This window comes from Physeter macrocephalus, chromosome 16 (assembly GCF_002837175.3).
Source record: "Physeter macrocephalus isolate SW-GA chromosome 16, ASM283717v5, whole genome shotgun sequence".
Taxonomy (NCBI): Eukaryota; Metazoa; Chordata; class Mammalia; order Artiodactyla; family Physeteridae; genus Physeter; species Physeter macrocephalus.
Window position 1 is genome coordinate 26,157,768 of NC_041229.1, and position 25,352 is coordinate 26,183,119.

Here is a 25,352-nt window from a genome sequence, read left to right on the forward strand (position 1 = left end):
AGGCCTCACCTTGGTTGGACAGTGACCTCTATGTTTGCTGGAGCTAACATCAACATGACTACCACTCACAGCCTCTTTATCAGAACATTAACCCTATATTAAAACATCATACTGTATCTTTTGGTGCAAACTGCGTCCCTGGTGATGACAGGTTTATTCCATTTGAAGGCAAAGGTTCTGTAAACTTCAGTTAGGACTAAACATAATTCTACCAAAAGGCTTTATAATAGTTAGGCAGGAATATAAATCATTCAAACTCAATATTATAGAAGTTTTACTACAGATTTTTTTCTTCTCTGAATGACAAAGCTTATAAAATAAATGACAGTAATCTGCAAAGCTTTATTCCTCTTTGACTAATAGATTGGTCAGGTTATCCCCCATGTGGCTTCAGGCATATATGCCATGCACTCTGCCTTTCAAGTGTTAATGATGTCTTATATTTTCCTTTAGAATTATGATGTGACTAGTCAAGACATTTTTCAGCAAGGCATCACATAGGGCCAGTTAAGGGAGACTGCTTTCTGGAAAGGCAAAGAGAAGTCCCTTGTCATTCCAGAGGCACAGGGTTCCATGGAGGAAAGCAAGCTACAGAGAATACAGGACACAATGGCAGAGCCCTAAGCCTACTTCCTGAACATTAGGTTACCAGGAATTCACACAGTTGTCAGACTATTCCTGATGATGCTGATGATATGGTGTTTGTGTATATTGGGCTTTCTGCCAACAGACAAGCTCAAGAAGTGGGTAGTCTGGCCCTATCTAGTCTAGCTCCTTGGTTTATAGCCAAGTGACCAAGAATGAAATCACTGAATCATGAAAGAGAGTATTAAATGTAGTGTTGGAAAGTAATACCTTTTTTTCTCTTTCTTTCTCTTATACTTATTTGACAACAATTAGCCATGCATTCACTTAAATGCTGAAGAGCTAGAATAAGGAAAGCAATGTGAGGAAGCCAATCAGAGCATGAAGTTGGTTCATCAACATGTATGACCAACCAATATCCCCAAGATACTCAAAAGCAATTGTCAAACTTCATAATAGCTTACCTTTATATATTTATATACATACATATCTAAATTTGTATTTATCTAAATAACTTTATATTTTCCAAGTTTTAAAAGAAGAAAAAAAACCCTGAGAAATTAAATGACTTGTCTGGTCAGCAGCAGAGGCAAGCCGGGAAGTTAAGCAGGGTATTTTCTAGTCCACATTCACCAGTGATTAAGGCAGATATCGTTAAGTGTAGTGTCTTTTGAGAAACACATCTATGGAAAATAACAAAATGTAAGTCTTCAGACTCATGGTTTATAATTTTTAATGAGTATCAACTATATGCAAGGTGTTGTACTAAGCGCTTTAAGGTTTACAAATATAAGTAGGATGTGATCCCATCTCGCAAGGAGAGAATTACCTGACAGGAGAGATATATACATAAATAATTCTAATAAAAGGTAGATGGTAGCATCACAACAAATGTACAGAGTTTAAAAGATATATTTGAGGGCTTCCCTGGCGGCACAGTGATTAAGAATCCGCCTGCCAGTGCCGGGGACATGGGTTCAAGCCCTGGTCCGGGAAGATCCCACATGCCACAGAGCAACTAAACCCGTGTGCCACAACTACTGAGCCTGCTCTAGAGCCCATGATTCACAACTACTGAGCCTGCATGTCACAACTACTGAAGCCCATGTGCTTAGAGCCCATGCTCCACAACAATAGAAGCCACCGCAATGAGAAACCCATGCACCACAATGAAGAGTAGCCCCCACTCACCACAATTAGAGAAAGCCCATGTGCAACAAAGAAGACCCAACACAGCCAAAAATTTTTTAAAAATTAAAAAAAAAAGATATATTTGAAGTGACCTCTGAAAAGTGAGTAAGATTTGGACAGACAGAGAAAGAGGGGAAAGTCTTTCCAGGTGGAACAAAAAGAAGGAGCCAAGAGGCAGGAGTAGAAAAGTTCAGGACATGTTTGGGAGAATATCCAGTTTGATTGGAGGTCAGTGTACTCTTCTAAACACCTTAGACCCAAAGCATAACTTCTCTTTAGGAGGTCCCCCAGGTTGTAGATAAGAGCCTTGGAGTTGCAGTTGGGTTCTAATACTGGCCAAGTCACTTTCTAGAGGCAAGGCCTGATGACTTTGGGCCAGTAGCTTCACCATTTTCAGTCTTGGTTTACTCGTTGGTATACAGGTACAATAACACTAACCTTGTTGGGTATTTTGAATATTCATTTACTTAATCCACAAACATATTTGTGTTTACTGGGCCAGCACTGGTCTGTGTACTACAGATAATTCAGTGAAACAATTAGAGTGGTCCTTGCCTTGATAGAGTTCCGTCTAGTTGGAGAACCAGATATTAAACAATTGAGAGTTATTCATTCTTCATTTATCAGCTTAGAAGGCCTTTCTCCCCAATCTAAATTAGATCTCCTCCCCACTTATTTTCTCTCATAGCTCTATATACTTTTCCTTCAGGATACTTGTCCTCATTTTAAATTGTAAGTTTATTTCACTCATAGCTAGATGAAAAGTAGGTGAAGAAAGTCTCAAGCAGAGCATGTTCCAGCAGCATGTGTGATGCCATTCAGGTAGGAAAGAGTTTAGACCTTTTGAGGAATTAAAAACTCAGTGTGGATAGAGCACACAAGGACGAGAAGGGAGAGAGATTCAAGACATGGTCAGGAAAAAATGCATGGGTCAGATCATGCAGGATCTCCCAGGCCAAGATTAAGAACTTACTATTTTACTTTCATTGCCATGGGAAGTCATTCATGGTTTTAGGCATGTTAAAATCTGCAGTGAATGAGTGGAGAGAACACTGCAGTTTCCTCCTTAGCAGTTATTCCATTTCCCCAAAAGTAAAGGTGAGACTGTCTCATACCCAGTGACACTTATTTGTTCATGACCCAAGTTGGCAAATCAGAGTGAATTCTAGGAATTTGTTTTAGCAATTACAGGAAAGAGAAATTCCCTCTCTTGCCCGAAGAAGCATGTAGCCCCAGGGACTGGCAGACATTTTGCCATCAAAAGGGAAGCCTGTGTGAGGATGAAAGCAGCCTACGCAGGAGGTCCAAGGTGAAGGATTGGCATGGTAGAGAGATGGAGTAGCAGTCCTGCTCCCATTGAAGCCTACACTGCTTATGGAATCACTGGGTACCCAAGCCAATAAATTCAATTCATGATTTAAAATAAACAAATAAAAAGAACTTCAGGGCCAAAATGATGACCTTAAATGCAAAGCTGTTTAACACAGAACTAGGAAAATAGACATCTAGCCAGGTGACCAAGAAAAGTGATTAAACCTCAGGCATAATCCATAGTGGAGTCACGGGGCCTCTTGAAGCCTAAAAATGGAAGATAATCTGGAATCAAAGCCCAGTCATTAACTTCAGATCCTCATGAATCTTCATGCTAATGTTCCAACCTTAACATAATTCAACTCTTCTTCAAAAATTGCTTTTCTCACTTCCAACTGGCTTTCTTGTCCTCAATCCTGTATAGATTTCTTTTTTCTATATAACTTTTACTTATTTTCAACTTTGGCTTACTTACTCATGGGCCATCATGACTCTCAGATCAGCCTCTATCATGTTTCTCATCAGCTTCAGATTCCACTATTATTTGCCTGATTATCCCCATATGTTCCCATTTGAATTACAGAGAGTGAGAATCCAACCAGCCCAGCTCCTTCCTCTTTGAGCACAGCTCGTCACACCAGACGACCTCACAGGTCTGTGGGTTGACAGCCCTTGGGTCATATGTGATCAGAGAGAAGTATTCCTTGGCTGACCTGTTTTCCTGAGAGGCATATGACTGACCTCTCTATACACCAGGGCTGGTAGGGGGAAAAAGGCAAATACCTTGGAATCTCAGCAAAATGTTATTTTTACTACTATAAGAAAGGTTTTTCATTTTTAATAGATGAGAATGCTATTGGACTCTGGTGTCCTTGAAAAGACTTTCTCTGAACCAAGAAATAATCATTTATTTCAGTGGGAAACAAAGTGAACCATGTGAATGAAAATTGTGAATTACTCATTTGGAAACTAATTGGAGAAAACAAAGTCTGCAATTAAATGTGCATCTGCTTAAAAGCAGAGTGACTGTGATAGAGCCAAATGTATTTTCTTTCTTTTTTTCTTTTAACATTTCTCTTCAGGCTTTTTAAGTAGATGAAACATAACTATAAATCCAAGAACAGATTCCTTATTGCTACTAGGGCCCAATGGAACTAAGGCATCTAAGCTTCTTAAAGAAAATTTAAGAGATCCCTGGAATTGTGCTGCTATAGATGCTTATTTGTGAGTCTGGCATCTGTGTTGTATTATTCTCTCTAAATTGATTTATTTAAAATGATCTCCATGCTTTTAAAGGAAAAATGTGTCATCATTCAAGCAACATAAGAAACCTTATCTCCAAGCATCCTTACATTTAAAACATTGTGTCTACCTTATCCAATAGCCTTCTATTCCCTTCCTCCTTTGACTCCTCCTTTCCTCAGCAGTGAAGTAAACTGTCAAGACACTATCTATGGAGGGGGCAGACAGCAGAAGTAGGAAGAACAACAATCCTGCAGCCTGTGGAACAAAAACCACATTCAGAGAAAGATAGAAAAAATGAAAATGCAGAGGACTATGTACAAGATGAAGGAACAGAACCCCAGAAAAACAATTAAATGAAGTAGAGATTGGCAACCTTCCAGAAAAAGAATTCAGAATAATGATAGTGAAGATGATCCAGGACCTCAGAAGAAGAATGGAAGCAAAGATCAAGAAGATACAAGAAATGTTTTAAAAAGACCTAGAAGAAATAAAGAACAAACAAACAGAGATAAACAATAAAATAACTGAAATGAAAACTACACTAGAAGGAAGCAATAGCAGAATAGCTAAGGCAGAAGAATGAATAACTGACCTGGAAGACAGAATGGTGGAAATAACTGCCGCAGGACAGAATAAAGAAAAAAAAGAAATGAAGGCAGGCTAAGAGACTTCTGGGACAACATTAAACACACTAACATTCGCATTTTAGGGGTGTCAGAAGGAGAAGAGAGAGAGAAATGTCCCGAGAAAATATTTAAAGAGATTATAGTTAAAAACTTTCCTAACATGGGAAAGGGAATAGCCACCCAAGTCCAGGAAACACAGAGTCCCAGGCAGACTGAACCCAAGGAGAAACATGCCAAGACACATAGTAATCAAACTGACAAAAATTAAAGACAAAGAAAAATTATCAAAAGCAAGAAGGGGAAAATGACAAATAACATACAAGGGAACTCCCATAAGGATAACAGCTGATTTCTCAGCAGAAAATCTACAAGCCAGAAGGGAATGGCAGGATATATTTAAAGTGATGAAAGGGAAGAACTTACAACCAAGATTACTCTACCCAGCAAGGATCTCATTCGATTCGATGGGGAAATCAAAAGCTTTACAAACAAGCAAGAGCTAAGAGAATTCAGCACCAGCAAACCAGCTCAACAACAAATGCTAAAGGAACTTCTCTGGTTGGGAAACACAAGAGAAGAAAAGGACTTAAGAAAACAAACCCAAAACAATTAAGAAAATGGTCATAGGAACATACATACCGATAATTATCTTAAATGTGAATGGATTAAATGCTCCAACTAAAAGACACAGGCTGGCTGAATGAATACAAAAACAAGACCTGTATATATGCTGTCTACAACAGACTCACTTCAGACCTAGAGACACATACAGACTGAAAGTGAGGGGATGGAAAAAGATATTCCATGCAAATGGAAATCAAAAGAAACCTGGAGTAGCAATACTCATATCAGATAAAATAGACTTTAACATAAAGAATGTTACAAGAGGCAAGGAAGGACATCGCCTGCATCGGCAGGTGAACTCTCAACTACTGTGCCACCAGGGAAGCCCACCAATGGCATTTTTTACAGAACTAGAACAAAAAATTTGTATGGAGAACAAAAATAACCAAAGCAACCTTGAGGGGAAAAAAACGGAGCTGGAGGAATCAGACTCCCTGACTTCAGACTATACTACAAAGCTACAGTAATCAATACAATATGATACTGGCACAAAAAAAGAAATATATATCAAAGGAACAGGATAGAAAGCCCAGAGATAAACCCACACACCTATGGTCAACTAATCTATGACTAAGGAGGCAAAAATATACAATGGAGAAAAGACAGCCCCTTCAATAAATGGTGCTGGGAAAACTGGACAGCTATATTTAAAAGAATGAAATTAGAATACTCCCTAACACCATACACAAAAATAAACTCCAAGTGGATTAAAGACCTAAATGTGAGACCGGATACTATAAAATTCATAGAGGAAAATATAGGAAGAAAATTCTTTGACGTAAATAACAGAAAGACCTTTTTTGACCACCTCCTAGATTAATGGAAATAAAAACAAAAATGAACAAATGGGACCTAATGAAACTTCAAAGCTTTTGCAAAGCAAACTATAAACAAGACTAAAAGACAGCCCTCAGAATGGGAGAAAATATTTGCAAAAATATCAACAGAAAAAGGATCAATTTCCAAAATATATAAACAACTCATGCAGCTCAATATTAAAAAAACAAACAACCCAGTCAATAAAAGGGCAGAAGACCTAAATAGACATTTCTCCAAGAAGACATACAAATGGTCATGAAGCACGTGAAAAGCTGGTCAACATCACTAATTATTAGAGAAATGAAAATCAAAACTACAATGAGGTATCACCTCACACCAGTTAGAATGGGCATTATCAGAAAATCTACAAACAACAAATGCTGGAGAGGGAGTGGAGAAAAGGGAACCCTCCTACACTGTTGGTGGGAATGTAAATTTTTACAGCCACTATGGAGAACAGTATGGAGGTCCCTTACAAACCTAAAAGTAGAATTACCATATTGCCGAGCAATCCCACTACTGGATATATACCCAGAGAAAATCATAATTCAAAAAGACATCTGCACCCCAATGTTCATTGCAGCACTATTTACAATCGCTAGGTAATGGAAGCAACCTAAATGCCCATCGACAGACAAATGGATAAAGATGTGGTACATATATACAATGGAATATTACTCAGCCATAAAAAGGAACGAAATTGGGTCATTTGTAGAGAGGTGGATGGACCTAGAGACTGTCATACAGAGTGAAGTAAGTCAGAAAGAGAAAAACAAATATCCTATATTAACGCATATAAGTGGAATCTAGAAAAATGGTACAGATGATCCGGTTTGCAAGGCAGAAATAGAGACACAGATGTAGAAAACAAATGTATGGACACCAAGGAGGAAAGTGAGGGAGGGGGTAGTGGTGGTGGGGTAAATTGGGAGATTGAGATTGACAATATATACACTAATATGTGTAAAATATATAACTAATAAGAACCTGTGGCATTAAAAAAAAAAAGACCCTATCTATGGGCTGCTACTTGCTCTTCTTGACTTGCTACCCAATCACACTTCTAAATAGTAAACTTTAGGGGTAGATATGACAGATTTGGGACGCCTGAGCCTGGGCCTCCTCAGAGAGACAACCAAGAGATTAGGATCTAGTCTCACGTATGGCAAATTCATTTTATTTTTTTGCCTGAGGATCAGTCACATTCTAGGAACTGATTCATGCCATCCAATTTCACAAGACACTGCCATGAGGGTCAATATAATTTGACAGAAAGCAAACTTTATTGGTGACTGACATACTCATGTCTACTATGCAGGATGTAGTCCTCCCTCCACTGTGTCACCTCATCTCCAGTTGTCAAATTACCTGGGAAACTGACTTGTCACCAGGAGATTCGTGGCAAGCATACTATCCCAAACAAAGGAAACTGGGTGATGTTCTGAGTGTTTAAATATTTATTTATTTATTTGGTTGCACTGGGTCTTAGTTGCAGTAGGCAGGCTCCTTAGTTGTGGCTCTCTGGCTTCTCAGTTGTGGCATGTAGTCTCCTTAGTTGTGGGATGCGAACTCTTATTTGCGGCATGCATGTGGGATCTAGTTCCCTGGCCAAGGATCAAACCCAGGTCCCCTGCATTGGATGTGCAGAGTCTTAACCACTGCGCCACCAGGGAAGTCCCAATGTTCTGAGTCTTAGCCCTAATCCACTAGGTCGGTGCAGCTTTAATGTGACTATAGACCCACATCTGCCAGATAGAGTGTCTCTGTGCCTCTGACAATGACAGATTAGCAATCACAAATTTTTCTCAAACATATACTTTTTCAATGTTCCTTAACAGTCGCCAAAGACTTATTACAACATACCCTCAAGATACACGTCACTATTTCCAAAATGACAGCCTGTTTTTCATTAATTACATTCTAGATTGAAGCCTTCTTTTTTTTAGGGGAGCACCTTAGGTCCCTGGATGGGAGAAAAGAAGCTCCCTAATCTTATCAGGAACACTCATCCAAATTGTTTCCTCCTGAAAAGATTTCCACAGATGGGCTATCTCACTCATTTGTGATGCTTTATTAATTCTAGTTTCAAAAATTGCCATTTCCTTTGTCCCCAAATAGTTGGAATGGACATGATTCTGAATCTGCAACTCGGTTCAAGTGTCTCAAGTGCACATATTCTGCTGAACACTGAAGGTGGATGCAAAAATAACAAGTCTTTGCCTTCAATAAATGTATGCTCTGGAGGTACAAAACAGCCCCCAAACCAAAGATAATTATCCAAATACCATGTAACATGGCATGTTAAAGGAGTGATACAGAGAGGGACTACTTTGAGAGTTCAGGGGAGACAACTTTAAGGGTTTGGCATTGTTAGTCCCTATAGTGGGTTGAATAGTGCTGCCGCCCCAAACCCCGCCCAAGATATACCCATGCCCTGACCTCTAGAACTTGTGAATGTGACCTTATTTGGGAAAAGAGTCTTTGCAGATATAATTTAGGATCTTGAGATGAGATCATCCTGGATTACCCAGGTGGTCCCTAAATCAAATAACAAGAGTCCTTAAAAGAGACAAAGAAGTGAGAAGAGAAGAAGGCAAGATGAAGACAGAGGCAGAGATTGGAATGATGTAGCCACAAGCCAAGGACCACCTGGAGCTACCAGAAGCTGAAAAAGAAAAAGGAAAGATTCTCTCCTAGAACATTTAGAGTGAGTGTGGCCCTTCCTTCACTTGATTTCGGACTTCCGGCCTCCAGAACCATGGGAGAATAAATGTCTAGTATTTAAGCCACCAAGTTTGCAGTAATTTGTTACAGCAGCTAAGGAAACTAAAACTAATACAGTCTATTTGTCTGGAACACTCCATTCCCCTAGCTCTTTAGGTTTTGGCTTTAATATAACTTCCACAGAGAAGCATTCTCTAATGCCTAGCCTCACCTCGAAGCTAATTTAGGTCCCTTTTTTATATTTTTATAGCCAGCCCCTGTACTTTTCCTTCCTAGTACTTATTGTAACAAATACTTACCCAATTTATTGAGATATTTATGTTTGTTTCTGTCTAAAAATTCTCTATAATATTCCTCAAAAAGAACTGGGCCTTGTTCTGCTTTGTTTCCTTAAATCCTGAACCATTGAGGAGATTATATGGAGACACAGAGCAAGAAGGGAAGCAGCAGCTAGGAGAGGAGTGATTCCTCAGTAATGGGGAGAGAGGCGTGGCACACACTCTACTATCTGCCAGCACCCAAGGAGGCAGTGAAACCTCTGGGGGAACTACTGGATCTCAGGCACTGGGGTTTCCATTTGCACAAAGATTCTCAGCCCTAAGCACAGAGTATCAGACCTTAAGGGACCACGGGGGACAGTGGTTCATCAGCAAGATCCACTGCAACCAGATGGCCAACTACTAGGATGAACCTTCTTAATGTTCAATGCCTCAAGAGTAAATGTAACTTCTGGCGGAGTACAGAGGGAAGTATGAGGAGGGCAGGCAAGAATTTCTGTTGCTTCTGGCCAATGTATTCTAGTGCAAAATTATGTTAAAGTGGAGTTTTCCTGTTTTAAATCAGTTATGGCTGATGCTACAAAGTTATGAACAAAAGATATTAAATACCCACACATTCCAGAGAGAAGCATAAATGTTTGCAAAACTTATTAAGGTGACCTCTAAATCCAGTCCAGCAAAACTTACCCCACCACCCAGAAGGGGCCTTTAATAGAACTAGAGATTAATATGAAGATTTCTTTAGAAGGGAAGTAGTCTGAGTGCTATGGTATAACACCATGTCCTTGGGAAGGGATAGAGGGCTTCAGGGAATCAATAAGAGGCTGACATGTTTCTTCTGGAGTTTGGAGGAAGTAGGGACATAAGCTATTCTAAATGTGAGAAGCTGGCTGGAGCAGCCTATGGTGACAAAGCAAAGAACAAGGGTGGCTTCAGGAACGGCCTGTGCTTCCAGAATTCAGCAGTACATCCCCAGATGTAGATCTTCCAGAAAATAGGTGGGTCTTGGTCATTTTGAAAAAAATCCCAGCCCAGAGGACCATCTTGGTGGGCTGAGTGACTCCCAAAAAGGATTCTGCGTGGGGTAGACTGCAGAAATTCAAAGAGGGCAGTACCTGTATTGGATAACTATGGAAAAAAGAGCTCCTAGTAATGGGGTTCTCTGAAGATCCCCCAGACTTATCTTATCAGAAAAAGATCAGCCTTGCAACACCTGACACCCCCAGAGGGACCAATACCAGGTCACAAATAAGGGTTTGTTTTGTTTTGTTTTGCTTTGCTATTTTTCTCTCTGTTTTCTCCTGTTCCAATTGTGGTGGAGCCAGAGGCAACTTAGCAAATCAAGCAGGGGGAGGACATAATTAAAGCATCACCACTATCTCCTTTCCACTGCAGGTTTACCAGTCTGGGCAGGCTTAGCTTGCGGTGGGGAGCGGGGAGAAACTATGAATTAGATGAGAGGCTGAAGGTTATAGATTACACTGGCCTGAACTTTTAATATCTGAAAAATGGAATTATTCATTAATACCTGAAAATAACTTCATAAAGCTATGGGGTTTACTCAAGACTTCATGCAGAAGTAAAGAAAGCTGCAATAAGTCTTGGTTAAAGGCAGTAGTGTGAAAGAATAAAGTTGCTTTCTCCTTGTAACTTTCTCAGTTCAACTCAAACAAAAACAAGTATAGTTCCATGGGCTTCTCCCCCACAGTGATGTCAGGTCTGAGACTTGCACAGCTTCAGTGGGACTCATGCTTGGTTTCAGAGGTGACCCTCACAGCCATAGCCCAAGGACAATCTAGGCCCAGTAACAATGAGCACTGTGACAGGGTCAGATTGACCCTAATTGCAGCACCAATAATTGGAGTCATTGTCTTTCTTCCTCAGAACTAACGCATTTTCTTCAGCCACTCCAAATTCTATAAGACATTCTTACAGCCACCTCCTAAGATAAGATGACCAACTCCTTCTAAGCATACAGAACTGAAGGACACTCTCAATGTGGTCTAGTTGGCTTAAATTTGCATAAGTAAGTTGAGGCAGCCAAGTGACACATCCTGTTTCAAGTGACTTGTAGTCTCCACCCTGGGCATTTGAAGAACCTTTTTCAATAAGCGCCCTGTATGATTTCTGCCTTAAGAGGCTACCTATTATGGTTCCTTTAAGCAAAAGAAAAGAATATTGTTTTTAATTGAAGGATGACAGATTGAATAAATAAGAGATAGCTTAATAAAGAAAAGAGATGGGATCTAGACAGGTTGGGGGGGAGAGGGAGAAGGAAAGGTATCACATCATAGCTTTCAACCCCAGCTCCATCTGCCTAACTTTAGTTCCCCCAAATTCATAATTTTTGAAACTGTTAACTTTTTCTTATACTGAAGTTAGATGGGCAGGCAAACTCTACTGGCTGTAACCCAACTGCAGCCATGTTTTCCCCCATGTCTTTGCTGAATGTGCTTAAGTGTCCTGGCTCTATACTATTTCTACACCAGAGGAAGTATAATATTTCTGTGTTACAGGAATGTGTTGCTTCATTACAGCTTTCCCAGGTTCATTAAATAAAATTAGCTTTGAATGAAGTTACATTAGAAAGCACTCACATTAAATATCAACTGCTAATGAATATCCTTCTAAGGCTGTCCCCTGAAAAACAGAGCTTGTCACCCATTAGCAATTGTTTTTAAAATGAGCTAGGGAAGAGTGGCTTTCCACTGAGAATCAGAGTGGCTTCCCATGGAGATGGACGCCAAATGGCACAACAAGTTTATTGAGGAGTCTCAATTGTTGGAATAAAAAAAAAAAACTTTTTTCATAACACGTAGCACCCAATGAAACTATGTCAAACCCATTTTTCCTCTTCACTAGGTTCCATAACATTTTAGTCACTTTTGGTTTTCAAAAATGTCTCAGTTGAGACATTTCAAAAATATCTAGGAATCATCCCTATTCATTTTTTCCTTTTAATCTTTTTACTGTATAAATATGTAATATGTACACATCTTTTAATGTGGGAGAGATTAGCTTATTCTGCATATGTATTTTGTGTACTTTTAAAACTGTAATGTTATATTATTATTAATAATATTATTATTATATTATTTCCAATGCCTTTAAAGGCTACTTATAACTATTTCATGAATCATTATTTACTCCCCTATTGAAGAATGAAGATTTTTGTGTTGTTATATTCATTCATTTTTTAGGTTCCACATATAAATGATACCATACAGTATTTGTATTTGTCTTTCTCCATCTGACTTGTTTCACTAAGTATAATACCCTCCAGGTCCATTCATGTTGTTGCAAATGGCAAAATTTCATTCTTCTTAATGGCTGAGTGGCATTCCATTGTATATGTTTATACCACATCTTCTTTATCCATTCATCTGTTGATGGACACTTAGGTTGCTTCCATATCTTGGCTACTGTAAATAATGCTGCTATGAACATTGGGGTGCATATATCTTTTCGAATTAGTGTTTTCTTCAGACATATACCCAGGAATGGAATGGCTGAATCATGTGTAGTTCTATTTTTAGTTTTTTGAGGAACCTCCATACTGTGCTCCATAGTGGCTGCATCAATTTACATTCCTGCCGACAGTGTACAAGGGTTCCCTTTTCTCCACGTCATCACCAACATTTGTTATTTGTGGTCTTTTTGCTCATAGCCATTCTGAAGGTGTGAGGTGATATCCCATGGTGGTTTTGGTTTTGATTTGCATTTCCCTGATGATTGGTGATGTTGAGCATCTTTTCATATACCTGTTGGCCATCTCCATTTCCTCTTTGGAAATATGTCTATTCAGTTATTCTCTCCATTTTAAAATTGGCTTTTTTTGATATTGAGTTGTTTATATTTTTTTGGATATTACCCCAAATATCATTTGCAAATATTTTCTCCCATTCTGTATGTTGTTGTTTTGTCAGTGGTTTCCATTGTTGTGCCAAAGCTTTTAATTAGGTCCCATTTGTTTATTTTTGCTTTTGTTTCCTTTCCCTTAGGAGACATTAAAAAATATATATTGCTACAATTTATGTCAGAGTGTTCTGCCTATGTCTTCTTCTATTTATTTTATGGTTTCTGGTCTTTAATCCATTTTGAGTTTATTTATGGTGTAAGAAAATGTTCTAATTTCATTGCTCCTTTTCATATCTTGAATAGACTATATTGCAAATGCCTATAAATTAATCTCCCTTTTCTTATGTCAGGTCCTTCTAAGGCATCTTCTACATGAGTGCCAAAGTGGTCTTTCTAAATAAGAAATCTGCTAATCTCTGTACCCTACCTTAAAATCTTTAATGATCCCCATTACCCACAAAGTCCTAAATTATGAGTATAGAATAGATGTCCCTTTATGCCCTGACTCCTTCCCACCTCACCGGTATCAGTTCTTGGATCTCCTCCATTCTCACCTTGGGTTACGGCCATTATAAAATCTTTGTCTTCTCCATTTGCTATATGACAACTTGGCGAATTTGCACTAGGTTTTCTCTTTTTAGAGTGTTCTCCCTTATTTTAATCCCATTTACTCTTCTAGGCTCAGTTCCCACTCTTCTTCTCTGTTACAGGGTTGCTGACCTTCCTCCTGCCCCCATCTACTGATTCTGGATGCACACAGCAGTGAGCAGTAGCTTGCAGTGAGCAGCAGCTGGAAGCGAGACCTTAGTTCCCTGAACAGGGTTCAAACCCTGGTCACCTGGGTGAAAACCAGGAGTCCTAACCGCTAGACCATGAAGGCCAGAAGCTAGAGCCTAAATCCCCAGTCCTTGCCTGCCTTGACAAGAAAATTCTGATGAGGAGGTGGAAGGTAAAGAGAAAAGTAAAGGATTTATTGGAAAAGCAGAGTACATGGGAAAGACAAACAGGCAAACTCAGCAAGAGTCATGAGAGTCATGCCTTTGGGAAGTTTAAATCATTTATAAGGGGGCAGTTTTCTGGGTCTTTGTCTTCCCTCTTGCCAATTGTCTTGCTTTGCCCCCCTAGCTAATTTTTCTCAGGGCCTTCCCTTAGGTGCGAATGCACCCCTCAGCCAAGATGGATTTCAGTGCACGGGTGTCTGGGGGAGGCGGGGTATGGCAAGGCTCATTATGGCCTGATGTTCCCTGCCTTTTGACCCCCGAAGAGAATTTCTGCACATGTGTAGTATCTCCCTTGCCCTAAGGAGGGGAAATATGTGACTTCTTGATCCTTTACTCAAACAGGGTTTAGCCCCTCTCTGTCCCTGACAGGACTGTTATCTTAAAGTGTACTCAGGAGACAAAGCCTGGCTATTTACCCTGTTTCTGTTGTTATTCCTATTTTAAAGAGCAAACAGGAGGCTGATTGGAAATGCCTAACCTGGAGCCCACAGATCTCCTGTCTCAGGAAATGCAAACAGGAGGCTAGTTTTAAGTGTCTGGCCTGAAGCCCTCCTTTTTCCTGCCCCAAGAAATGTAAACAGGAGGCCAGTTGTGAATGCCTAACCTGGAGCCCACCTATCTCCTGCCTCACTACCTCAAGTAGTTTAATTTCCTTTACAGTATCTATGCAAACTTCTGTTCTAACACATCACCCTATATCGTAGTTGTTATCTGAGCTCTTCTGAGGATAGGAATCACGTCTTGCCTGTCATTGCAGTATAACCCTATCACAGCAAGGTTTCAGTAATTCCTGGATCTGGCCCACACATTTGCTTCAAATTCTCTAGCACTTACCTGGTTTCTTTGTTTTTTCAACCTATTGTTTCCCACCTAGATTCTCCCTCTCTGCTTAACCTTCTTGGATCAACAACCCAATTGGATGGTCTACCCAGATTTGACAGAGGCTGACCCAAGGTGGCAGCCTGTGAATTTCTCTATTCAGCTCCATACTCTGAGAGACAGTAGTGTCACCTGGTCCCAGGCAGCCCTGACCCAGTACCCTGAGCACCCAGCTGTCAGGTAAGGTGTAGGAGACAAAGAAGAGAGAGGGAGAGGCTGGGAAAACTGTATTGTTATTATCTCATTATCTCATCTTCTAATAGCAATGTTTTAGAAAATAACTATGTATTAAGATAGCAGGTACTCTGTTGACAGGCATTATTGTACTGCTGAAAGGATAGAAAGCCATTGAGTGAACTGGAATAGCTGTAGAGAAAGAATAGCAAGGTACAGTTTCAGGAAAAATAAAAAGTGAACAACATTGTTCTCATCCTGCATTCCTGTGTTGTCTATTGTGATGCAATTAGAGGGATGGGATGTCTGAAGTCACATCAATCTGTCATCTATTATTCAGTTTTGCTAGATTGTTGCTGAAAGAGAAGCAGCTAATTAAAATGCCAGAGTAGTTATTGTCTATTCTTAGCTTTTTTTTTTTAAATATTTTTTTAATATATATATATTTTTATTCTTAGCTTTGAAAGACAGTGAATGCTGTTATAGCAATGCGTAAACTGTTTTGTTTAATGTGAAAGTCAAAAGACCAAAGATTTAGACAGCTAATCAGGAAATGTAATGGAATAAATTATAAGAACACACTCATTGCATGCTTCTAGTCAACTTAAGGTTCAACAGAAACATACTAAAAATGCTGAAATAAAGTATGTAAATTAACAATCTCAATGTGTGTCAATTGTTAAGAAAACACGGGAGATTCTCTAGACTTTTCCCTTAATAATACTATAGAATTAAGCATAAGTCAGGTCTGTCATGAACTCAGAATTTATTAAAGGAACTTATTATAACATTTATACCTAGATTAGCGTCCTTGTCTGGATTACAGCTTTGAAGGCTGTTGTAAAATGTTTGAATACTTACTAGCTGCCTGCATCATAGAAAAATGGTGGTGATTATTTTCACTCTCAGATCAGAAGATCCTGAGATAATACACGTTCCCTTCAGATTCCAGTTTGAGACTTGTTAACAGGAGTCACTTTTCTGTCTTCCAGTATTAAACACTATACTTGTTCCTTCCAGCTGGGCCCACAGCTCCAATTCTCTTTAGCAGTCTCTGGAGTCAGAAATATATGGATGTCCACAGTGTTAGTCTTGCTTGTTATCAGCATGTGATAACTGTGCAAAGTGTGAGCTGCTCAGCTCCGAGGGATGCCGTCTCTTAGGCTAGGATGTGTGTCCCCTGGAGATGGGCAATGTGCTAGCCTTGGCATGCTTTGAGTTGCATATCCTCTCCATGCCTCAGTTCTTTCATGTGCAGAATAGGGACATTAAACAGAGGCATTTAGAGTATCTACCTAATTTGGTACTGTGAAAATTAAGTGAGATAATGTATGAAAAATGTTTAGTATAGGACATGGACACATACAGAGTGCTCACTAAATATTAACAACTATGATGATGACAGTGTCTCATTTTTCAGTAGGATTAGTCTCAAGCCTGGCTTTCTAAGAAAAAACTCCATTGCAGCTTTTGTACGTCTGCCAGCCATCTTAGTATTTATGTACCTAGAGTACAGATATTTAAACCAGTTGTGTTGGAAACTTCCTTTGTCATAAAGTCATGTTAGTAAACCTTAATAGCAATGAGAAGCAATGAAATTAGAACATTTTCTCACACCATAAACAAAAATAAACTCCCATTGCTCCTGAGGCTGCTGGGAGAAATTTCCCTTTCTCTTCTTTGTTCACACAGCTCCTGGGGTTCAGCTTGGGATTTGGCCCCGCCCCTGCATGTAGGTCGCCTGAGGGCATCTGTTCTTTGCTCAGACAGGACGGGGTTAAAGGAACAGCTGATTAGGGGGCTGTGGCTCACTCAGGCCAGGCGGAGGGAGGGGTACGGAATGCGGGGCGAGCCTGTGGCGGCACAGGCTGACATGACGTTGCAAGAGCCTGAGGCGCACCGTGTGTTCTCCCGGGGAAGGGGAAGTTGTCCCTGGATCACGGGACCCTAGCAGTGGCGGGCTGCACAGGCTCCTGGGAGGGGAGGTATGTATAGTGACCTGTGCTTGCTCACAGGCTTCTTGGTGGCTGCAATAGCAGCCTTTGCGTTTCATGCCCGTCTCTGCTGTCTGCGTTGATAGCCGCGGCTCGCGCCCATCCCTGGAGCTCGTTTAGCGGTGCTCTGAATCCCCTCTCCTCGCACACCCCGAAACAATGGTCTCTTGCCTCTTTGGCAGGTCCAGACTTTTTCCCGCACTCCCTCCCGGCTAGCTGTGGCGTACTAGCCCCCTTCAGGCTGTGTTCACGCAGCCAACCCCAGTCCTATCCCTGGGATCTGACCTCCGAAGTTGGAGCCTCAGCTCCCAGCCCCCACTCGCCCCAGCGTGTGAGCAGACAAGCTTCGGGCTGGTGTGTGCTGGTTGGCACCGATCCTCTGTGCGGGAATCTCTCTGCTTTGCCCTCCACACCCCTGTGGCTGCGCTCTCCTCCGTAGCTCCGAAGCTTCCCCCTCCGCCTCCCGCAGTCTCTGCCCGAGAAGGGGCTTCCTAGTGTGAGGAAACCTTTCCTCCTTCACAGCTCCCTTCCACTGGTGCAGGTCCCGTCCCTATTCTTTTGTCTCTGCTTTTTCTTTTTTCTTTTGCCCTACCCAGGTATGTGGGGAGTTTCTTGCCTTTTGGGAAGTCTGAGGTCTTCTGCCAGCATTCAGTAGGTGTTCTGTAGTTGTTCCACATGTAGATGTATTTCTGATGTATTTGTGGAGAGTAAGGTGATCTCCCTGTCTTACTCCTCTGCCATCTTGAAGTCTCTCCTGTGTATCTTTTCTGATATGTTCACGTTTATTTTTTAGATTATACATATGTGACATCATACAGTATTTTTCTTTCTCTGACTTCACTAAGCATAAAACCCTCTGAGTCCATTCATGTTGCAAATGGCAAAATTTCATTCTTTTTTTAAGGCTGAGTAGTATTCCATTGCATATATAAACATCTTCTTTACCCATTCATCTGTTGATGGACACTTAGGTTGCTTCCATATCTCGTCTACTGTAAATAATGCTGCTACGAATATTGGGGTGCATGCATCTTTTTAAATTAATGTTTTCATTTTCTTCAGATATATACCCAGGAGTGGAAATGCTGGGTCATATGGTAGTTCTATTTTTAGTTTTTTGAGGATCCTCCATACTGTTTTCCATAGTGGCTGCACCAATTCACATTCCTACCAACAGTGTATAAAAGTACTCTTTTCTCCACATCCTTGCCAAAATTTGTTATGTTCTTTTTGATGATAGCCATTCTGACAGGTGTTAGGTGATGTCTTTGTGCTTTTGGTGTTGATTTCCATTTCTCTGATGATTAGGGATGCTGAGCATCTTTTCACATGTCTGTTGGCCATCTATGTGTCTTTTTTGAGAAAATGTCTATTCAGGTCTTCTGCCCATTTTTAAATTGGATTGTTTGGTTTTTTAAATATTAAGTTATATGAGTTGTTTATATATTTTGGATATTAATCCCTTACCAGTCATATCATTTCCAGCAAAATTTCTTAAAGATCATGTTAATAGTCCTTGGACTATTTACGTGTCCTCTAGCACCTAATGACATTGTCTGAATTTTATCAAATGTTTCTTGATGTAAGTGCTTCTTTTGAATTTCCTGTTAGTTCTGATATTTCCTCTTCACTTATTTGTGTTTCTAGACATGGAATTATTCTGCAGGGAAAAGTGATGTGTAACTTGCAAAAACTTCTAGAACACTTTAACCAGTAGTACTATCTGAAGTTCTTTCTGATGATGCCAGTTGTAGAGTCCTAGATCAGGAGGAAGCAAAGCAAGCCTTAGAAAACTATCATCTTATCTGTTAAATAAGTGCCAGTAAAGTGAGCCTACTGTATTTCAGGTACTGGTCCTAGGAACTTACAAAAGGGAAGAAATGTAAATAAATAAATCAAATAATATCTTATAGGTGCTACATCAGAATGTTGTGCCTTTTACAACTGGGACAGAAAGGGAAAGCAATCAATTCAACACATCTGTCAGTAAAAATCTCCATTAAGAAGGTTAATATCTGGGCTGAACAATGTCCTCAAAATTAGTAGATATCCCCCAAGTGTGTATGTTGTAGAAAGGGGGTGGGAAGTAGTCGAAGTGAAACATCATGAACAAAGGTAAAGAGGCTAAACCAGCATGATATGTTAGGGGAATTAAAGTTGTTCACTATGATTTTCATTGACTAAGAGAAGTGAGATGAGCATGAGAAGGAAGAAGTGACAATAGAAAGGTAGGATGAACTCATATTATGAAAAGAATTTCTCCCATGCTGTGGTGTTTGGATTTTATCCTTTAGGTGAAGAAGAACCACTGAAGAGGCATGACATGATTTTTTAAAGAAATTATTCTGATATTGAAAGAAAAAAGCAAAGCTGAAAGGGAAACAATAGTTAGGCTAATACAGTAATTCAGAAGAGGGATGACATAAGTCTGAAGCGATGCCATACCAAAGGGAATAAGGAGGATATTTGAGAGATGTTAAAAAAGTATATTATTCATGACACAATTGGTCATTGAATGTGGAAGGCACAAAAGATGACTGAAATTTGGGGTGTGGCTTACTTGGTTATGGTTAGATTCATTCACCAAAACTGGATCTACTGGAGGAAGAAAAAATTTGGAAATGAGTAAAACATATTTTATTTTGGATATGTTGATTCTGAAGTATCTTATGGGGTATTTAGATAAAGAACTCATTTCAGGGGTGTACAAAGAAAAAGGAACCAGAAACTATATTAATGAAAAACAAAGAGGAATAAGAAAACAGAGACAGGGCCACCAATAAAGTAAAAAGAGTTTCATGTAATGTTCAACAATGTTCAGTCCTATAGAGAACGTAACTAAGATAAAGACTGAAATAGTCTTTTTGGTTAATTTGCTTTGAATTGGGCAACTGGATCAACATTACTATTGTAGCTTCCAAAAGTAAACAGCTTTGGAGGCCTCACTGAGGTGGATTTAAGAGTGAACAAGAGAGAACCTCTACGTAATAAAGAAGAATGGCAGCTACCTACATCTTTGTCTCCCCATATCCACCAGAAACAATAAAGAACAACAAGAAGAACAAATAAATTTATACAAAAACATACCCTCAACCTAAGGAAAAGATAGGATATATCCAAACCTCAAATTACAGTTGACCCTTGAGCAACATGGAGGTTAGGGGTATTCCAACCCTCCATACAGTTGAAAATGTAAGAATATAATTTAGAGTCGGCCCTCCATATCTGTGGTTCCTCCATATCTGTGGTTCCACATCTGCAGATTCAATCAACCAAGGATTCAACCAAACTCTACCAAAACAACAATCATAGAAAACTGTAACAAAACAGAGCAAACTGAATTAAAACACTCAAATAGCATTTGGGTATATAACAAGCAGCCTGACTTGAAAACTCAAAAAAATTAAAAAAAAAAAAACCACAAATAGGCAAAAATAACTGGCATAATTGAGAGATGATTAAATTCAAGAAAGAAATGGAAGATAAGGCAAAATCATATCATAAATGAAGATTAAATTACAAGGTGCCCATAGAGAACAGACTAAATGAAAATTTAAGAGGCAAAAGAAGAAATGCAAAATAACAAGCAATATGAGAAAGGAAACAGGGTTAGAAAGAGTGAAATGGTGTACAAAGGAGAAATAACACATGTATAACTGGAGTCTCTGAAGAAGAAAATAAAAACAACGTAACAGAATAAATACTTAAAACTATAATTATAAAAACTTAATCACAAATAAAAAAGATCTGAATTTACATTTTGAAAGGGATCTCAAGGTAACTGGAAAAGTAAACCTACCTAGAATGTCAACTCTGAGACATATCCTGGTAAAACTATTTAGACTTGAAGTTAAAAAAAAAAATCCTCAAGGACTGCAGGCTACATGACCAAATAAACTGTAAAGGCAAGAGAAGTAGACTGGCATCAGTCTTCTCAAAATCATACACACACACACACACACGTATATGGCAAGGCAACAATGGAACAGAATTTTCAGAAAACTGAACAAGTGTGAATCAAGGATTTTATATTCAGCTAAGCCATCCTTCAAGTATCAGTACTATAGAAAAACATCTTTAAACATAAGAACTTAGATAATTGTGTACCCATGAGCCACTAATGAGGAATCTAGTAATGAATGAGCTTCATTCAAGCAAGAGATGACTTGAGAAAACTTCAGCCAATAAACAAATTAAAATGATGCTGAGCATTTATCATATTTAATAGAAGCTTTATGATAAATGAGTAATAGGGATGACAATGCAAAGCCAATATATAAACATGTTATGTTGTGACCAGGTAGAAATAAGATAACTAAAAAAAGGAACATAAAGAAGAAAGTAGAATAAGCTCATTGATTGCTGTACGCTATATAGGCAATAGGTGTGAATTAAGGGTTTTAGAAACCTGATAAATCAGAAAGCAAACATTTAATGACAATGAGGATAAAGTATAAGTAAAATGGTAACCACTAGAACAAAAATTCAAACCTTCCTAAATATCAACAAAGTTTTTAATAAAATAGCAAATAATGCACATTACATGGAGAAATAAACAGAGCAAATGTAATAATTATAAAATTTTGTGAAAGACTTGAGATCAAACATTCAGTCATATTAATAAATATAAATGGGTTTGACACATCTATTAAAGGAAAAGTGCTTCCAATATGGCTCTCAAAGCAAGAACCAACAGTATGACACATATAAGAAACAAAGTAATTTAAGAAGGCTAAAAATAATGGGATGGACAATGGAATGCTAGATAAATGAAAACAATAAGAAAGTAAGGGTACCAGGCAAAGTATAATCCAGGCCAAAAAAGGAAAATTGTGACAAAAGAAAGCTCTCTTTTAATGCTAAGAGCCACAATTCACAATAAAGATAATAGCTATCTTGTGCCAAATAACACTGTAAACAGAAGATGCAGGAAGACAAAGATAGAATTGCACTAATAGTAGAAGGCATTAACAAACAAAACAAAGTACAAGACAAAATAAGTGTACAAAAAAATGACTATGTATATAGAAGACCTAAACAACATAACGTAGACTCTATGACTACAAATCAAACTTGACATGCTGATAGTAGACTGTATACCATCTAAAGTACATATAAACTATTCATAAAAAGTAATCATATATGAGGCCACAAAATTCCATAAAGTAGAAATATTAACAAAAAAATCTGATCACAATGTAGTACTAGAAATTATTAACAAATTCAAAAAGCAAAAATGATCTATTGAAATGAATAAACCTTATTTTAAATAATCCTTGGGTCAAATGAGAAATACGAACTGAAAGTAAAATTTTCTAATAATGAAAACACTTTATATCAGAATCTATGACATGTAGATAAAAGAGTAAGCAGAAAAATATTGATCAATAAAAGAATTAAGAATAAATGAATTAAATTCATAAATTAAGGAAAACCTCAATGAGTTTACTAAGTTTTCAGAATTGTCACTAATACCCCAAATTATGAAAAGAAACAAACTCAGTCATTACCCATATCTTTTCCCTCTTATTTGCCTCCCTTTTTTCATTGAGAAAATATTGGAAAAGGCTGGAGAGAAATGGGCTAACTTATAAAAAAGTGGACAATGGAGATGACTTTTTGAAGTGAATGCTCCAGTGCTAAACACTGAGTTGGGAAATAATTTAAAACCCACATATCTTTCCCAATGGGAATGGAAAGATTTCTACTAGGCAATATGAACTATGATACACAATATTTACTATCTCACAGAGAGACTTACAGAGCTCAGCAATTCTAACAAAACATCTCAATCACACCTCCACTCTCCACCCTTCCCCACAATTCCCTCAGGCTGTGAAAAAGTAGAATAGGAAATATCCAGGCCTCAAACTACAGTGATGACGGGAAAACAAATTGGTTCAAGTTAAAAAGTTTGAAGAAAGCCAAGCAATTTTACTGCTGATAGAATGTACAACACAGACCTCCAAGCATGAACAAGATGAAAAGAAACATTCTGGCAACTCTGTAAACACACCATGGCAAAAAAAAAGAAAAAGGAGTAAAGAATAAATGTATAAATGAATTGAAACAATGCATGCAAACTACAAAGAGCATGACTAGAAGAAAACTCACACAAAAGAAATTTCCGTAAAGTGCTTCTTGAGCAACTTGATGAAAATCTAAATGCAATAAACAAAAGCTCAAAAACAAGATGATTTAAAAATAGAATTAGGAAGACTGCTTAGCTATACAAAATGAGAAACCAAAAAAAAAAACCATTGCTACAGAATCAATAAATAAATTAGGAACAACAGGTACACAGGACAGACAAGGCTAAAAAAAATCAAACTGACTTTATGTCCATTTACTAATGTGACACCAAATGTGAATTTGGATCAACTAAAAGGAATGCAGAGTACTGGAAATTGCAATACTTGAGTATATATAATTTTTTTCCCTCATTAAAAAGTTGCTTTAGGGCTTCCCTGGTGGCGCAGTGGTTGCGCGTCCGCCTGCCCATGCAGGGGAACCGGGTTCGCGCCCCGGTCTGGGAGGATCCCACGTGCCGCGGAGCGGCTGGGCCCGTGAGCCATGGCCGCTGAGCCCGCGCGTCCGGAGCCTGTGCCCCGCAACGGGAGAGGCCACAGCAGAGGAAGGCCCGCATACCACAAAAAAAAAAAAAAAAAAGTTGCTTTAAAATAGAGTTAGGTGTTTAAAGCAAAAATAACAATGTATTGTGTAGATTCTAATAGACACAGAAATAAAATGTAGAAAAACAAAGGGCAAGGTGGGAAAAATGAAAGAAGAAAGTTTTAAGGTTCTTAAAATGTGAAATGGCATATTTTTGGTGGACAAACTCTTAGGGTGGCCTCCATTATGTTCCAATCCTGGTATTCAGAACCTTGTGATTGCATCCCCTTGAGTGTGGGGATCCAGGACCTGCGACATGCCTCTAAACAATAGTAGTATATGGCAACAGATGTATGTGATTTTGCATATTATGTAAGAGTTCAGCTGCCATCTTTCTGGAATCTCCCTCTCTGTTGCTGGTTGTGAGGAAGAAATAGGCCATGCCAGAGAACCACATGTGGTAAGAAATTGCTGATGCCTAGAGGAGCAGAGAGCACCTTCTGGCCAACAGCCATTGAACAACTGAAGTTTTCAGTTCTAGCTGCAAGGAACTGAATGCTGCAAAGAACCATGTAAGTGTGGAAGCGAATCTTTTCTGAGTTCAGTCTCCAGGTGAAAACTCTGTTCTAGCTGACACCTTGGCCTGGTGAGATCCTAAGCAGAGAGGACCCAGTCAAGCTGTGCCTGAACTCCTGACCCACAGAAGCTGAGATATTAAAGATTTGTTGCTTTAAGCTACTAAAGTTGTGGTAATTTGCTATATGGCAATAAAAAATGGATGTTATTGATATAATGTTTACGTTTAAATCTATCATCTTGTTATTTGTTTTCTCTTTATCCCATCTATACTGTTTCCCTGTTCTTCTTTTTCTGCCTTCATTTAGATTTTATTTTATGTTTCATTTTACCCTCTTTGTTGGGTTTTTGCTATAAATCTTTATTTGCTTGATTTTTATCTTAGGATCTGCTTTAGAGTTAATTACATATCTTTATCACAGCCTACATTCAGGTTATGTTATACTGCTTCAAATATAGTACAATATCCTGTACTTTCACTTCTCCCCTTCCCACCCTTGTGCTATTGTCATTTATTTTGCTTTTACATATGTTATAAACCTCATACGGTTTTTGTTTATAGAAGTAAAATATCTTTTAAAGAAATCTAAAGAATAAGAAAAAAATCTTATATATTTATCCATGTAGCTGCTTTCTTTGCATTCCTTGTAATTTTTGACTGGATGCCAGACACTTTGAATTTTATATTGTGACTACTGGATATATTTTTATTCCTATACATACTTTTAAGCTCTGTTCCGAGATGCAGTTACTTGGAAACAGTTTGAGCCTTTTGCCTCTTGCTTTTAAGATGTCTGTCAAGACTAGATCAGTGCTAAGTGCTGGAATAATTATTCTACACTGCAATTACCATCT

At 38.7% G+C, this 25,352-nt stretch overlaps 1 protein-coding gene across 2 annotated transcripts in view; it reads right to left on the reverse strand.

Annotated features, from left to right (window-relative positions):
• Positions 1 to 25,352, reverse strand: part of CWF19L2 (CWF19 like cell cycle control factor 2) — a 421,416-nt gene that overhangs the window by 184,732 nt on the left and 211,332 nt on the right. The gene's annotated exons all lie outside the window — the stretch shown is intronic.